The sequence below is a fragment of the Pinus tabuliformis genome, chromosome J, assembly GCF_031772625.1.
Source record: "Pinus tabuliformis cultivar Carrire ecotype Pingquan chromosome J, CPIR1, whole genome shotgun sequence".
NCBI classification, from domain to species: domain Eukaryota; kingdom Viridiplantae; phylum Streptophyta; class Pinopsida; order Pinales; family Pinaceae; genus Pinus; species Pinus tabuliformis.
Window position 1 is genome coordinate 830,937,510 of NC_142295.1, and position 17,401 is coordinate 830,954,910.

Consider the following 17,401-nt stretch of genomic DNA (forward strand, 5'->3'; position numbering starts at 1 on the left):
ATGTGTATGTAATTTTGAATGAACAAGTGAATATGCCTTGTGAAATGTTTAATTGTAGAATGTATCAAGGTTCTTTCGCCGAAGGAGACAAGAGTGAGACATTACGAGAAGGGTAATAGTACTAATATAATAAATATATACAAACATATATCTATATATATATATATATATATATATATATATATATATATATATATATATATATATATATATATATATATATATCTATATATATATATATATATATATATATATATATATTGTTAAACAACTAGTGAAATAGTTCACATAGCAGTAACAATTGTTAAAACAAGTCAACACAACCTCAACAAGATAAGCACCAAAGCCACCGAAATAGTTTAATTTCTTTAGTACAAATGAAAACAACATATATCGCAAATATTCAAAGAATAGTTTTACAACATTTACGACATATGCATGAAAGTGTGTTGGCTCAATGAGCTTCAAGTATTAAGCAAAAGTTCCAAGATACATCGATACAATGAACACCACTAGCTCCAATAGTGGAGCGTTAGAGCTACCACTTGCTCCTCAAAAGAACGAACTACCTCTCTGATGCCTGGCTAGATGTACCAAGGTGAAAAGTCCCTTGCTTGAGCTATGAGGGTGTATATATAACAAAATGAGGTGACTCTTCACCTCCCTTGTGACCCTTGGACTACCGTCATGACTCTTTAGCTTCCATCAAACTTTCCAAATTTGCATGAGACTCTTTGACTTCTACTTGAATTTTCACATTCTATAGGTGACTCTTGGATTTCCACTTTACATTACATTTATCATATTATTGGAAATTACATAATTATATCCACAAATTATGTGGAAAATGATGACTCATATGACACTTTGACAAGACATGACATGACATCGATGACATGAACTTGATGATGATGTGGCAATGTCAAGCCACTCTTTCTATTGTTAACTTTGTGTCTTCTTGAAATATGGTACATGATATTCCTTCTCCTCCTCCACAAGGCTTGAAAGTAGGGAGTATTCGGTATGATATTGATCTTTAAATGTTGTCGCAATCTGGTGTCCTTTCATCTTCTCATTCAATGATCAACTTATTGTTATAGATTCATTAGTGTCCCCTAATACAGTCTCTTTCTCCTCAATCATCATCTTGTCATGTGAAGATGCATTACCTACAAATGGAAATCACTCATGGCAAGATGACATCAGCCCGAAAAAACTCATAGTCTAACACGATTCATGAAAATCATTGATGGAGCTAGAACTGGGTATTGAACTGGGAGAAAGGCTAGAGGATTGAACAATGTACAATTCTAGAAGCCAAGAGTGGGGGACTAAGGCTTGTGACTACGCAAAGCATAACTCTGGAGACTTAGGTAGGAATACTACGTAGTTGTGGAGCTTAGTGAGGCAGGCTTGCCTTCTGAGATTTAACAATGTACAATTTAGGAGAGAGAGAGGCCAGTAGATTGTGTAGTTGTGTAGTTCAAGGGAGCCAAGGAGGAAACCTATAGACTAGGATTGCGCAATTCACAGAAGGAGACTGACAAGGAGGCTTGATTGCACATTTATGGGGCCAAGGGGCCAGGATTGAGCACTGTGTCTATGCAATGCATAGTCCTTGGAGGTAAGGGATCAGCTTGAGCTTGCTATTGTGTAATGTGCAGTTCAAGGAGGTTGAGTTGGGTCAAGCTGGTCAGGAAAGGAGCTTTCCAAGATTTGGCAACGTGTGGGATCGGTGAAGTGGATATGAAACCAAGGTTGGACTTGAACATGATCACACACTCAGAACAACCAACGACATAACATTGAACACTCAACACTTAGAAACAACATGGTTCCCTTAGTACGATGCAAAAAAACATACTCCTCCAAGTGCAACACTTTTGATACACTCTGTGACAATAGTGATGACACATGTATGACAGTGCGTGAAACTTTTGGAATGGGTCTAACAGATGTCTATATGATAAGTAGGACCCATCAACATCAAATTTTCCCCTTGAAATGAACCATAACTCTGATTTTGTGATGTGCGACACTTCCCATGCCAAATGACGACACTTACGTTTTCTTCACACTGGGACTATATACATATGATGACGCTTACTACTAGAACAGACAACTTGCAAGGTCAAAGTAGTCTCAAAAAATTGAATGTAGGGAAAAAATTTGGAGGGTGTTGTAGTAGTGACAACAGAACCAAAGATTTAATCACCTCCTCCCTTCAGCTTGTTGGAGAATCAAGTAGGGAAGCATGATTCAAAAAAGTATCCTTATCCTTAATAATTGATTTTCAACTTTAGTCAACTTCTTATTATTTTTTATTAGATTATCTTCAGCAAACAAATATCAAGAGTATAAACAATAAAGATAATAGACACGAGAAGTAAACTCCAAGACAAGGAAAAAACCCTCCAAGGGGGGAACACAAAAAGAATCTCTTCTCTTCTTATAGAAACATATCAAATGAGAAAACCAAGATCCAAACTTCAAGACCAAAACCTCCTCCCAGCACCAAGTCATCCTTCCAAGAAAACCTCCTCCAATGAGTCAAAGTCAACTTAAGTCAAACCCTTCAAATCTGCTTCAAACTCAAATTTTTAGCTCCCAGTCATAGAATTTTGGACCTGCAGTGATTTCATAATTCTCAGCCCTTGCACCAGCTTCCCAGAAACCCTAATTTTTCACGTGTGAGAGAGAAATAGGTCGAAAATTCAAATTTATGTTTCTTCCTTGATTTTGAATTTTGCTCTTCTTTTCTCCTTATTCTTGCTTGAAATCAAAACATTGAAGTGTGTGCTAATGGGGTTGAAGCTCCTTCTATTTATATGATTCTCATGAGGTCAAATTGCCCTTTCTTAGGCCTACTTTTCATTGGTAGGGTCGAATTTTTCTTAGAGGTCATTTGACTTTCTAAACTCAAAAATAAATTATTTTACATGTTAAAACTTTCCCAAATGGGTCTTATACAAATGATATTGACTCTCTTGACTCATGACAATTATTCTTTTGACGAAAAACCCTAGGAGCATGAAATGCATGTTTGACCTAGATGGCCATTTAAATGGAGCAGGAAACCCATGCTTGAAAATAATATTTTTCTTTCTTCTTTTACTTGTTACATAAGATATACATAATGACATGAGTACAATGAAAATTATGAAGACCATACTTGTTGAAAAGTACCCAAGGAATGAAATCCTTGATTTGTACCTTAATTCAAGGATTCATATTTTGTGATCTTCTTAGTGATGTACAAGTTTTGGTGATGTGGACAAGTTCAAGAAGCAATTTGACTAGTGCGAGATTGTGGAGAACCAATTTATTTGTTCTCTAGTGTGAGTTAATTTGGGAACTGAAAGAAAAAGTGGAGTTAGCCTCCTAAATTTTAGGAGGAACTAGTTAACGACTTGTGTTGAGTTTTGTTAACTATAAAATCACCAATTCGACTTCCCAAACATAGAACTTACTAAAAATAGCCAAATCAAAGTGCTTATAAGGAGATCGAAGGCACACCTTGTATTCATAATTGATCATGAGTTTGTGAGCTTGTGTGGATCTTGAGAAGGGAACAAGCCAAGAATGTTTTCTTGTGCGATTTATTAGAGGAATTTTTCCCTTCGAAGTGCACATGAAAATAGGAAGAAATTCCTACTTGTTAGGGCCAAGAATGTGCAACTATGAAATAAGGGCCTATTTCCTACGGAGTGCACAAGAATTTCAAGCTGAGTGTGGGTTTATTGAGGGAAGCATATCATCATTCTTGTAGGGTTGTTTCAAGCCTAGTTTAAGGTCGAAAGGTCAATTTGAATTCCCAACTGAAGTAGTGTTATTTGTAAGAGGTTTGTAGCTTATTCTCCTCCAATAAAATTCTCAATCAAGCGAGGGTTCTCCTGGTTGGGTTCCCTAAAAAAAATTGTTTTGTTCTCTTGTATGAATTGTGCATTTATTTTTGTTCCTATTCTGCTACTTCTAGTAGAGAAATCATGTGATTATATGAAAATAAAATTGTTTTTATATTGTTCGTATTAGCAAACCATAATTTTGTGGATTTTCTACATGGTATCAGAGTTGTGAACAGAAATCAATCAGCACATAGTCTTCAATCTTGAAACATGACAACTCACACAAGATTAGGATTGTGAGAGCAAGATAGATTGGTTGGTTCTTCAAATGTTGGTGTTTGGAAGGTTCGGATATTGTTCTTGTTGGATGAGTTGGGGTTGAAGGAATTCACTGAGAAAGGTGTTGCAACACCTTTAGATCCAGATGAGTTGAGGCTTTTCCCCAAGAGGATGATCCTGGATAGACTTTGAGATCATGTAGTCCCACATGTTTCATGTAAAGATACATGTTGCCTTAGTCTAGCTTTACCATAATTCTTCCGTGAACTGGAAGATGGTCCTCAAGCAGAAGCTAAGGACAATCAAGATGCAAAAGGGTGAGAGTGTAACTGCCTATCTCACCAGAATTTAGGATATCCATGATGAGCTATCAGCTATTGGAGAAAAGCTCGTGGCAACAAAGTTATTACATGTGGCTCTAAATGGGTTTACCAAAGGTTGGAATACATTTGTTCAAAGTATTACTAGACGAGATTAGTTGTCGTATTGGGAATTCTTATGGAGTGACTTCACTAAGGAGGAGCTAAGGCTCAGACTAGTTGAGACTTCTAGTAGTAGTGGCAAGGGTTCTAAGGTTGAGAAGAAGGAGGAAAATATTTCTCTTGTAGGAAACGTCAAATTAAATACAGGCAAAGGGAAGAGCAAGAACAATAAAAAGGGTTACAAGAAGAAGATGGATCTAAATAGATCAAATGCTTCCATTACCATGTTTTTGGACATTATGCTTCTAAGTGTCCTAACCGGAAGAAGAATGGGTCGAATAAGGAGCATGTAGTTGCATCAACTGAGTGTTAGGAATATCAATTGTTTGAATAAACAATTAAATTACTAGACACTAATTTATCAATCAGGGGTTCCTCTTTTCATTCCAATATAGACTCCAAATTCTATGCAAGAAAACTACTACTGACTAAGACTAATGATGGCACTAAAATGAAATTTCTCGTAATTAACTTATGATTCAGAAATTGTAATAAAGAAACAACATAATGACTATTCAAACCTTGTTTTAACTCATTTAGCTCATCACAAAGAAAATAAGTAGTTTTCTGAGGAACGGTTGTGTTCTAAGGAACAACAATCGTAACCAAAGAAATAACAATGAGAAAAATATGATCAACAATTAGAAACAATAGTAAATATTAATGCAAGCAATAATTTTGTACTTATATGAAAATAAATTATTTACTAATCCAATCTCGAAAATACCAATTGCGCCGCAGAAAGTAGATAAAACACAATTAAGCTAGTAATATAGGTAAAAGACATAGTCTCATCCAAGAAGCGGGCCTAACCACTAGGAGCAGACTGTCTTTGAAGAAAAACTCAGATCAACAAAGTAACTGATAAAAACTATGACTTAATTAAAAATTATTTGCATTAACTTTTCTAAATAGTAATTACAACCAAAGTTTATGAGTTGTTATGTCTCCAAAATTACAATTTTTCCATTACCCGCGCAGGGGAAAATTTCTCTATTTTATAATACAAAAAGAGTAATTCTAACAAAAAATGCTCGAATAAAGAATGATCTAAGAATCAAATATTCGCATATTGTTCTTTCTTAATTGATATAATTCGATATCTTCAAGCAAAGAAATCGAGAATGTTTTCTGCAAGCAACTCCTTAGTTTAGAGGCGGCCTCGCTTGATTTTGTCACATATAATCTTGAATACCATTAGCTTTCGTCCATCTTCAACATGCCCTCATAACCCTTTTTTATGATAAAGTCTTCAACTTACAAATTAGTAACTCATTTTATAATTAAAATAGTTTTTATTTAAGGTGATTATGAGAACGAATTAATTATGGCTGAAGTTTGAACTATACTAAACAACGACATAAGTAGGAATAAATAGGTTAAGGAATTGATATCAAAGCTTAAAATTAAACTGGAAATATATAAAAATTATAAGGCTCAACATTACAATCAAGCTAACCTGTTTGCATGTCCTCATGCAAAAATCCTTTATCAGGAAAATAGGTAATTAACATGCAAGACAGTTAGACAGTAAGCTTCATAAGTTTCCTCTACTATGTACCTAAATCCACCTCTATCTTTAATTTCCTGGAAGGCCTCATACATACTTGTTTGTGATAACTCATAATAAGACTGATAATAAGATTATAGACACCAAATCACGGGGCATATATACCTGCACCCCATCCAATTGATTCCTACTTCCATCACAATTGTGGCATAGGCATATTGTGCGTCCAAAATGGCTCCCTATTCTCAACCTCTCTCGTTGACCTCATCCATCTCATATTGGCTACACTCGTTGCTTCTTTTTGTATATCCACCAAATACTTGAGCCCTGAAGTCAACACTCCCACTTGAATGCCCTTAAGTTTAGTAACAACATTGGCCTTCCTTGCAAAAATTTTATGCTTACGATATGTGATAAAATCATTTTATGGCTCTCCCCTTATCCATAGGTCTCAATTATGCTCATTTCGTTCATAGGTACTATAGGAATTTTTCCACTTTATCTAATTTAGGGAAAATGATATGAACACTTGAAGTTGCACATCCCCAACAAAAGGAACAATATTTTCATTTCTATGTTCTAAGAGCATAAAGTTGTGCATATAAATTTCAGACAAAATAAATTGTGTGCATTCATCTTGTTTGTGAAAAAATAGCTATAAAATCTAGAATATCAGTAAACTCATAGGGGAGACCATTATATACATCCTTAATCTTAAGCATTAAATATTGCTATGTTAAGAACAAAGCACAAATACAAGATGGGGCTTTGCAATCCATGATGCATGGAATCATTAAATAAATCTCGTCCTTTTCCTTTATCAGTTTATGAATCCATCCCTGTAGTTTATGGATATTTTTTCTAGAATTAGCCAAATCCCAATCCCCTGTTGTTTCTATCTTTGTATATGTCATGCCTAAAATCAGTTAAGCAGTTTTTGGTGCTCTTCATAAATACTGTCCCTCGCTTGGATTTGGCTATAATCTCGTTCAATACTTTCATATTGGCTTCTATAATTAGTGGAGTATATTGGGGTACAACATCTATTTGCACCCCTATTTCAACTAAAACTGGTTCTTTAGTCTGAGTTTCAATAGTTTGAAACTCATAAACTTTCCTTTTCTTATTACCCCAAGATTGTCACTACTGCCTCCTTATGAGATTATTCACCACTAGTTGATTCTTTAATTTCTGCACCTTTTTCTTCAATATGGTATTCTCCTTTTTTAAAGCAAAAATTCTTGCAAAAATTCTATTCCTTTTTCTTGTTTTCATAACCATAGTGCTCTTAACTGCTTTCTTATTATCCTTAGACAAAATTATTGGAAGATCATCATGAAAAGTAGAAGCTTTGATTTAAAGACATTTAGTGATAATCTCTTGAGTTTAAGCAGTTGAAGAATCATTTACCAAATGATCAACAGATAAATTACAATCCTTAGTGGCTACTGAACTAAAGGGTTTTGAGGAAGTGGAAATTGAAAGGTCGTGTTGTGACTCATGTGTCACAATGGTTGGGAGAATAATGTTATGTTGTTGTGCTATAGCAGCCGGAAAATCAACAAGAGATCGTTGAGTTGTATCTTCGAGGAGGAAGGTTCTAAGGCTATACCTACATATTCAATGGAAAATTCTCGGTCCATAGTGGTCGTAGAGTCAGAAGAGACTCTAAACTATGGTCGTTAGAGAATAAGTGGAAAGGGTTTGAACTTTTATTTATGAAATATCAATTGAGAGTTCCTGGATTAGGTAATCAAAGTGCTCTTGGGTCACAACAATTGTCCCATCTCCCACACCCATGAACTCTAGCAAATTTTCCACTTTTTCCAGTGTCTACACCACTTCCAAGTTAGGTTCCTCTTGATCCAAATCCATTCTTCTAGATACCGATGGATTCTTGGCATTATAAATTCCTTGGTCCAAATTCTCTTCTAGATATTTTTGAGTTTCCTCCAGGTTTTATACCTCCCTTTCATCAGAAATTTCCTGAGTTAAATTTGTTTCATTTCTAGGAGAGACAAGAGAATATGAACTTTGGCCTTGCTGCGACTTAATTAACCTAGCTTACCTTATCCTTTTTTTGGGCAAGAAGTTAGGAAAGATGAAATTTATTTTCCGCCCTAGTAGGTATTTAGAGAACAGAGACTTTTGATTTCAAGGGTACCTGTGGATTATTTTCAAATGAAGGGGATTCACTTTGAGTTAATTTGACGTTTCCTTCATTATTTTCTCCTCAATTCCAACTTCTGGATGTTCATTACCCAATGTGGTTTCAAACTTTCCATTATCAGCTAAGGTTTCCTCTGGGATTTCAGCAATCTCGATATTTTCTTGAACTTTTCCTGGTAGGGCCTATTATTCATGCATGGGTTCTCCTATAAAAATTTCCCAAGTTTTTTGGGCTTGGTTCAAACTCCTTATCACTAATAAATTAATTAGCCCATGGTGGTGTTTTGTTGTACAACAACCCCCATTTCATAAAATTTGACTTTCAAAACTATAATATGAAATGGGTCCCTTTCAGATTAAATTGGTATCAACTTATCATTCCTCAAAAGGTCCGAAAAGAAACAAAACATTATAAACCTTTTGAGACAATAATATAATTGGTCTTATAATAAAAAATGAATAATTCTTTATTATTGCGATAAAGCGATCGCAAGATCGCATATCGCAATAACAAAGGATGCATAACAAAAGACCCATTGGTTTTCCCTGATGCAATAAGCGTGAATAACTATCGGATATGGGGAAGGTAAGCAATCGTAACAAAAGGCCCCTCTCTTTGCTCCGATGTGATATCGCTATCGGCAATCGGGGAATGTAGCATGCATGCAACTAAAAACTCTCGACACAAATTAGTGATATCGCTATCGGTGATCAGGGATTCCGTAATGACACCAATATAACTACTTAAGCATTCCTCCGATCCCTGATTTCGATAAAGCTAAGCGCGACTTTCAAAAAGGGTTTATAAGGCTTGGGTATATTGTGTTGAATTATTATTAAAAGCCTTTCTCTTCCCGATAGTGATTCACTTGCGCCCAACCGCCAAAACATCAAAGCCATGCTTAAATGAATTATTCGGCCAATAAACGATATGATGAGCATTTAAATGATTGACAGGTTTAAACAGCCAATTAATGGAGCAGTTATGCCAAAATCTCTTCAGAGATTGTATCTGCGGCAGTCTTATGTTAATCCTCCATTATTCATTGATTGATATAACTCTTTCATACTTGGTTTGCGCCACCTATTCTCCGCATTACATTCATTTTATCTCCTGTGTAGAGCTCCTCCGAAGCAGCGAATTTAGGCCAAAAGGGGAAGAAGTCTAAAAAATTTGGAACGGCTTCAGCTTCCGCAGTAACAGGACAACACACTACTGATCCGGGACCAAGTAAAAAAGGATTAATCTCAGACACCACATGTCTTGGTCTGGGTAATACTACTTGGCAGAGCATCTATAATCTGGTTGAGGCTGAAGAGCCTCAGGAAACATCAGTACAAGCTACAGCAGACCCGAACCGGAAATTCGAGGCAACCCTAAAGGATTTGGCCGATTCTTACCTACATCGGATAGCGGCTTGAGAGAAAATTCTTCCATACACAGATGTGGTAAGATGGGAAATTGAGGAAATTCCAATTACAAACATAACATTTTGCACTATCGACGGGAGAATATTCGGTTCATTTCAGCCCAATGATTTGAGACAAATGTACCATTTGCCCGAACCAAAGAAGAAGTATAACAAAGCATTTCTAGAGAAGTTTAGAGATGAAAATGAAATTGAATCAGCACCTATACGGGAATGGAGACAAAACCCAGCGAAACACAAGCATGAGTCCTCAGGTAAGTACTCTGTCGATTCCTTGTGTTCTCCTTATTGTTATGCTGGAGCGATGATGTGTAGGATTTGGGGGTTGCATGATTCCGCAAAATTCTCCATAGAGATGGTACCTTTAATGGAAGCAGCATGCAATAGCAAAATAATGGATTGGGGGAATATATTATCTGATAAGTTAGAAACAGCTATTCTTGAGTTCAGAAACAAATCCCGCGTTACTGATAGGTTCATTCCTCCATTTTACTTTAGTGCCTACATCTTAGATACTCTATGTTTTAACTCCGAATTTCCTGTGCTGGGGTGGAGATGGACTCCACAGGACCCCATGCCCATTCATATCTATCACCAGAAGTTGTGGAAAGCCCATTATAAACACCACTTATATCAAGTTTTCAATGGATTTATGCTACCCATTTACTATGCAATTTTTGACAAACCTGCTCCTAAGATTTCCTCATAAGCAGAGATTGACTTGACAGCCGTAGGAACCTGGTTCGGAGAAGAAAAATTTACATATGTAAGAGTTTTCAGCAGTCATGCCAGGCCTCATGTCCTCCCCTTGTATATACCCGACAAACTATTGGCTCGAGAGATAGCATATCAGCTTACATCCGAAGGAGTTACACAAACTCTGAGGAATAAAAAGAAGCAAGTATGGCCTCCTTTTCCTCTAAGGTGTGGCGTTTACACTCTGCATGACTACAAGCATGCAAAGAAAGAAGAAGAAAAGATAAATACACTGAATCTCGCCACTCTTCCTAACAGGCAGTTTGATCCAAACAAAATCGTTTATAATGTACTAAAACAGGCAAAACTCACTAAATTTGAACATAAAAAAGATGAGTTTGATGACCTATTCTCCTCGGCTGAGTCATTATTTCAGGTTCAAGTGCTAGCTAAAATGAGATATCACGATGACGGGTTAGTCGAATTTAACAAACTTAGAGAGCAGAGGTTGCAAACTCTGCCTCTAGATTTGTTAGCCACCGCCCCGATGACACAGTCAAGCGAGCCTGAACAGCGACTTACCAGTGAACCTCCTGCTACATCAGAAATTTTTGAAGAAGTCCAAAGAAGAGAGCAGGAGGATCTCCAGAGGAAAGAGCAGGAAGAATTCCAGAGGGAAGAACAAGAGGAATCGCAGAGGAAAGAAGAAGAGAAAATATGTGAAGAGGAACAGAAAAGGCAGCAGGAGCAGAGAAGCAAGGATGTGAATGTCGATACCCAGATTGACCCGAGATTGCTCCAGGAATGGTAGCAATTCGATTCAAGCATAAGCAATCTAGAAAGCTCAAGAAAAGCCGATACATCCAAAGCGGCTGATACACAGGATACAGCGTCAAAAGAGGTTCCAAGCGAAGGAACCAGTGGTCTACCCCCTACTACAGACTTAGAAATAATTCCCAAAGATCCTTCAAATCAAATCATTTTGCAAGTGGAGGATATACCTCCATTGGATGTCTTTTACAGCCCAAAGCACAGGGCCATAGTAAAGCAACAGCGGAAAAGGAGAAGGATTGATCAACCTTCCCTGTTCCCTGAACAAATAGTGACAGCCAACGTAGTTTGGAAGGAGGAGTTCGATCCTTCTGATGACCTAACAAAATTGTCCCAATATGCTGGAGCCTATTCGGCAGCCACCATGGACAAGGCATCGAAAGTGAGTAATTTGTTAAAAGAAAAAGACCAGGCAATCGCTTCGTTACAAGCACAGCTATCGGAGGCACAGCAGAAAGCAGAACAATTAGAACAGCAATTGTCCACGCAGCAACAGTTAAATAATCAATTGAACAAGCAGTTGCATGAAGAGAAACAGAGGGTAGATTCGAGTGCGATTCAAAAACAGAAAGAACTATCGGAGGCATTAGCAAAATTGAAGACAATGAATGAACAGATGGTAAAGACAAAAGATGAGCAAATTGCTCAATTATTAGGTCAAATAGAGAAGTTCAAGAGTCTTCCGCAGCCTGCCGATTTCAGAGCAGAAGCACTACAGATTAATAAGGCACTGGTAACACAAATAAGATTATTGTGTCATAAAATTGCTCAAGTTGAACCCCTGTGTGACATAACAGCATCAATAATCGATAAATCAGTCGATGCTAGACAAGACTTAGAGCAGGCCGATGAGACCTTAACAAATTTTCTTAATTGGCAGGACACTAATGAGGGACAGGCAGCAAATTTGCCTAAAATCCTAGAATCCCATAAAGAAATTCTATTTATGGAGTGGCAGTCCCAATTGATGAAGGCAGAGAGAGCAGTTTCTAGATGCAAATTATCCACAAGTAATTTGATTGAATTAATTAACAATACTCTCTATTTATCTAATATGATCTCTCAGTGTACAGCAGGTAAATTACTATCAGCCAAAACATTGGAGCAATCATTTTATCAAGAGCTAGAAAAGAATGGGAGATTGATCACAGGTATTAAAAGTTTAACTTGGGACACCTATTGGTTGTTCCTAGTAAAACCATATAGCCATAGAGCTGCCCTCAAGTGCCTAACAGATGCAATCAGGTGTATCATTCCTGATATACACAATGCCACCTATGCTGCTCAACTCAATTCTCATCTCAGCCGCCCTCAAGAAGTGGAACCGATGCTAGCGATATGCCAACTCAGGTCGAAAGACAAACAGCCAGAGTGATGAATCATGCTGCCGACTACCAGATTGCTTTGGGGGAGATAGTCAAGATCAAGTTTTACCAATTTAGTAGCACTTTAATTCTGTAGTTAGTTAGTTTAATTAAGTATTTATAGACCCTTTCATGTTTTTAGAAAGGGTCTTAAGTTTTTGTATATGACTTAAACCTGAAGTTGCACTATTGTACTTCAGGTATATTTTTTATAAAGACTGGGCCAATTATTCCAATTTTGATAACGAAGCTTTTATGTGGATGTGCACTACTGCCTTTATTTAAAAGTATTTCTGAGTCGGAAGAAAGAATTTGAATTGCGATTGATGTTGGGAGTGATTTGCATCTCATATGGTACTACTATCTATGTCTAAATTCATTCTTTTTATGTGAATTGTTATTTGATCATTCTTGCTATTATTGAATATATGCATGTGTTTTAACAGCATTCTTTATACTTTCCACTATTGGATGTTTACAGCGTGCTTTTCTTCTAATCATACATGTATCAGTAATATAAAAAGATAAGTGTAACAATGTTTTATTAATTACTTTGTTCAACTATTTGAACAAAGCAATTATTATATGAATGAATGTCTATGTTTATTGAATAGAGTCATCTATATGCCTATTGATGAACAGAGATCATCAAACGTTGCACTTAAGAATAGAAGCTTCCCGAGATAGAATAGTCATTTGTATTTTCGCTTTTAGATTAAGTCATCCATTCATTATCACTTATTAGAAAACCAGTCACTTATCCATCCCTTTTTATTCATTACTGGGAAACTGGTCCCATTATATCCAGTCAGAGCCACCATCCCAAATGGAAAAGGAGTTGTATTAAGGTCCGAACTGGGTGGTTATCCCCCGATGTTGATGCAACGATTTCGAGGCATCAACAGGTGGCTCGCTACTAAGGTGGGGTCTTTAGCTTTTCTCATTCGGCATGCATTCTCATGTAAGACAGTTTTCAAGAAGAAGGGGATATTTAGGAATACATTTTGCCTCAAGTACACCATCAGCTTAAGGTGGCATCCACAAACCACATCGTATCTCCCGCATGTGATGTATATTTGAATAATTCTTGCAAATTCCTTCCATAGTTTTGAAAATGAATTGGATTATATCCCTTTCCTTTCCTGACTAATTATTTTTCATCGTTTAGAAATAAGAGAGTCGCACTTTGTAATGAAGTATGTATTTTGTACCATTTCTCCCCTTCTGCTACAAGCCATGTGACCTCGACTATGGCCCTTTCAACATATTGAACTTGGATATTTTTCAATGTCATTATCCTTGCACTCAAATTATGCATAAATTCTAGTGTTATTTCTCTATCGAACCCTTAAATCCTTCTGAAGTAATCTAACCATCCTATGTGATTCAAGATGTTGCATGCTTCATTTGTAATTCACAAATGACTTAGTTCATACCAAATAGACCATCCTCCCATTGTTGCAACCTCACCCACTATTCAAGAAGAAAATAATTGTAAGTTCTGCAAAATAGAATTAGCCTTACCAATCATCTACCATTCATAGCCAAGGTTACAACATATAAATTCAGTAGAATATTTAATACGAAAATAATAGCATGTAAATAAGAGTTTGACATGCAGCAATTATAATGAATAAATACTCATTTATTACACCCCTACGCCCCCCAATGGATTTAAAGGTCATCCTCGGTCAAAGGTCACATCATTAATCAATGAGGGGTCAAGTGGTAGGTTACTTCAAATGATTGAAAGGTATAGCCTTACTTTGTAATGATATTTCCACGTAAAATTGTAAGGGAACTGTCGCCGAAAATATTTTCAAGATCTATACAATGATTAATCCACCTAATATTTATTTATGGAGAGAGAATAAATAATGATTAAAAACGAAGGTGGATAATTGCAAAGATAAGGAAGCGGCATTTGAAAATTCACCCTAATTGATACCAAGAATGTGAACAGAAAAGGGAACTTTTGAAGGCTTTAGATAAGGATATGTCTATTTGATCCCAAAATAATAGAAATAGTATTAAGTAGCCATTAAATGGTGAGTGATTGGGCAACACAACTATCTTTGGCTAGAGATACAAAACATATAAAATAAAGGAATGATAAATTAGGTGATACAAAATGCCAAATCTCAAATATCCTAAAATCTTGGCCTCTTCAAATGTAAAATATAAATCATTAAACCATAACCATCATCATCTAAGAACTAATTAAAATTTACCCCATAAATCATATATTCTAGCAAAGTTTACATACACAATAGTAAGCTTTTATTGGCAATTTTTTCTTGAAAACATAAGGTAGGCAAGTAGACAATAGTATTGAATTAACTTCTATACCATAGGCATGGCCATTGCTGCCAGCATCCGTCCATAGCCTTGACAGGGATGCCTTTTTAACCCATTAAGATGCCAATGTCCCATCTATTAGAAATAAATATATAGTTACTAAATACCACTTAGATGTTCGTTGAAGGTCATTGTTATGGCTTGTTAATTAGTTAATAACAATTCCATTCACACGAGGTAACAAAAGTGAACAAACCAACTCATGGTGAGACCTCTTGTGGTTCAGCTTTACGGCCGAAGGCCATTACCCTGTCTTGGTGACCAATATTGGTAATTTCACTTCATTAGGATCTATGATCATGGTAGGTCGACTCATGATGAGACTTCCTATCCTCCAGATGACTATTCATGTTTAAAATTAACCTATGATTATTGTTAATCAAAAAAGATTGCTTAATAGACAGGGTGGCAAGTCAACTCCTTAAGAGCTAGGGATGGCATAATTTTTTTTATAGTAACTGTTTTCAGCTTAGCTATTCTTGCTTCTAAAAGGATAATAACCTTAAAATGATTGTTGATAAATATTTTTTGCTACATTACGATTGGGGTTAAAGAATAGTTCATTAGAGGGTGACTAAAAGAATTAAATACAATTACCATAAATTTTACACAATCATGGGCTTAACAAATTAGAAGAGTTCAAAGTCATCCTAATGAAATCATCTTGTAAGATCATCACTTAGAAAATAACATTTCATTTATGAATAAACTAGGATAAACTCGTTGTCAAATCATTGTGTCAAAGAGGACCCAAAAAAAGGTCAAAAGTATTTCCATTCAATCAAAGGGAGAAATATCAGGAAGACCTATAAGTGGAAAAATAGAAAGGGACAAAATCATGAAGATAAGTCGAAGTAGCAATGGATATGACTGGAGTAACAGCAACCGTGACTTAGGTAATAGCGATCGAGACTAAGGTAACAACAGCCATGAATCATCAACTGCAAGTTAGATAGGGGCGGTTGTGACTTAGGTATAGCAGTGGTTATTGCAAGTTAATGTTACAACAATTGCGACTTGAGTAACTACAATCGTGACTTGAGGAACAACATTTTAAGACTTGGAGACAGAATGAATTATTAAAAGAAAAAATAAATATATATATATATACACATTAATCATTAAAAAACAACTCTAGTTAAACACAAAATCCTACTATATTTACATTATTAAAGAAAAACATCAAAAGGAAAGATTTTACCCAGTTGTAGTGGTGGGGATATTCTCTCGCCCAACCATGGATCTATAAATTGACATCATTCATAACTTCATAAAAGAAAGATTCCTTCATAACAAGTTGATGGTAAAGGTGTATTTGATGACCATTAGCAGGAAAATAAATGCTAGATCCATCAATGGTAGTGAGGCGCACAGTTCCTTGTCATATACTTCACTAACCTCATAGGGTCCCAACCATCTCGTTTGAAACTTCCCTAGGAAATCCTGAAACCTAGAATCATATAACAATTCCCAATCGCCTTCATGAAAGGTTTTTATTTTAATAATATAATCATTCCATTTGGCCCTTTTCTGTTGGATTATAGATGTTCGCTGGAGAGCGGAAAGGCACATTTCATCCAACTCATTGAGTTGTTGTAGGCATTGTTTCTATGCTTTTGTAAGATCTAGGCTAACTTCATAGGAAATTTTAAGAGTCTTGATTTCAAATTAAATCGGTAAATTTGGACTCTTACCATAAACAAGTTGGTACGATGAGAAGCTAGTGGTGTTATGTCAGGTTGTACAGTAAGCCCATAAGGCTTCATAAAATTTAGGTGCCTAATCCTGGCAATTAGCGGCCACTATTTTAGTTAAGATATTTTTTTAAACTTTATTTGTGCTCTCAACTTGATTGTTTTCTTGTGGATGGTAAGTTGAAGTAACCTTGTGTTTAATATGATATTTTCATAGGGTTGTAGAAATCATTTGGGTTGTAAATTGAGACCATCCATCGGTGACAAGTTCTCTAGGTAGACTATATCGAACGAAGAGATCAAATAATAAATTGATAACTACCCCCTTTGTGGCTCTTGAAATGGATATTGATTCTACCCATTTCATCACGTAATCTGTATAGAATAAAATGTAGGATTTTTTATTCGAAGGAGGATTTATGGGGCCTACAAAATCCATAACCCATCTTTCAAATGGTTCCAACACAAGTTGTGTTTGAAGGGGAATTTCATCAAACTGAATGGGATGCCCCATTCTTTGGAAGTTGTCACAACTCTATACGTATTTATTGGAATCCTTAAATATTGTGGGCCACAAAGAGCCCATTTTTAATACTTTATGCCCATTCTTGTGATTAGAAAAGTCGCCTCTACAGGGCTCGTCATGGCAATCTCTAAAGATATCATAAACCTCATCTTCCCTGATACACCTATGAATTCGATGGTCGCATCCGGTAGGAAAAGGCATCCATTTATCCAGGAAA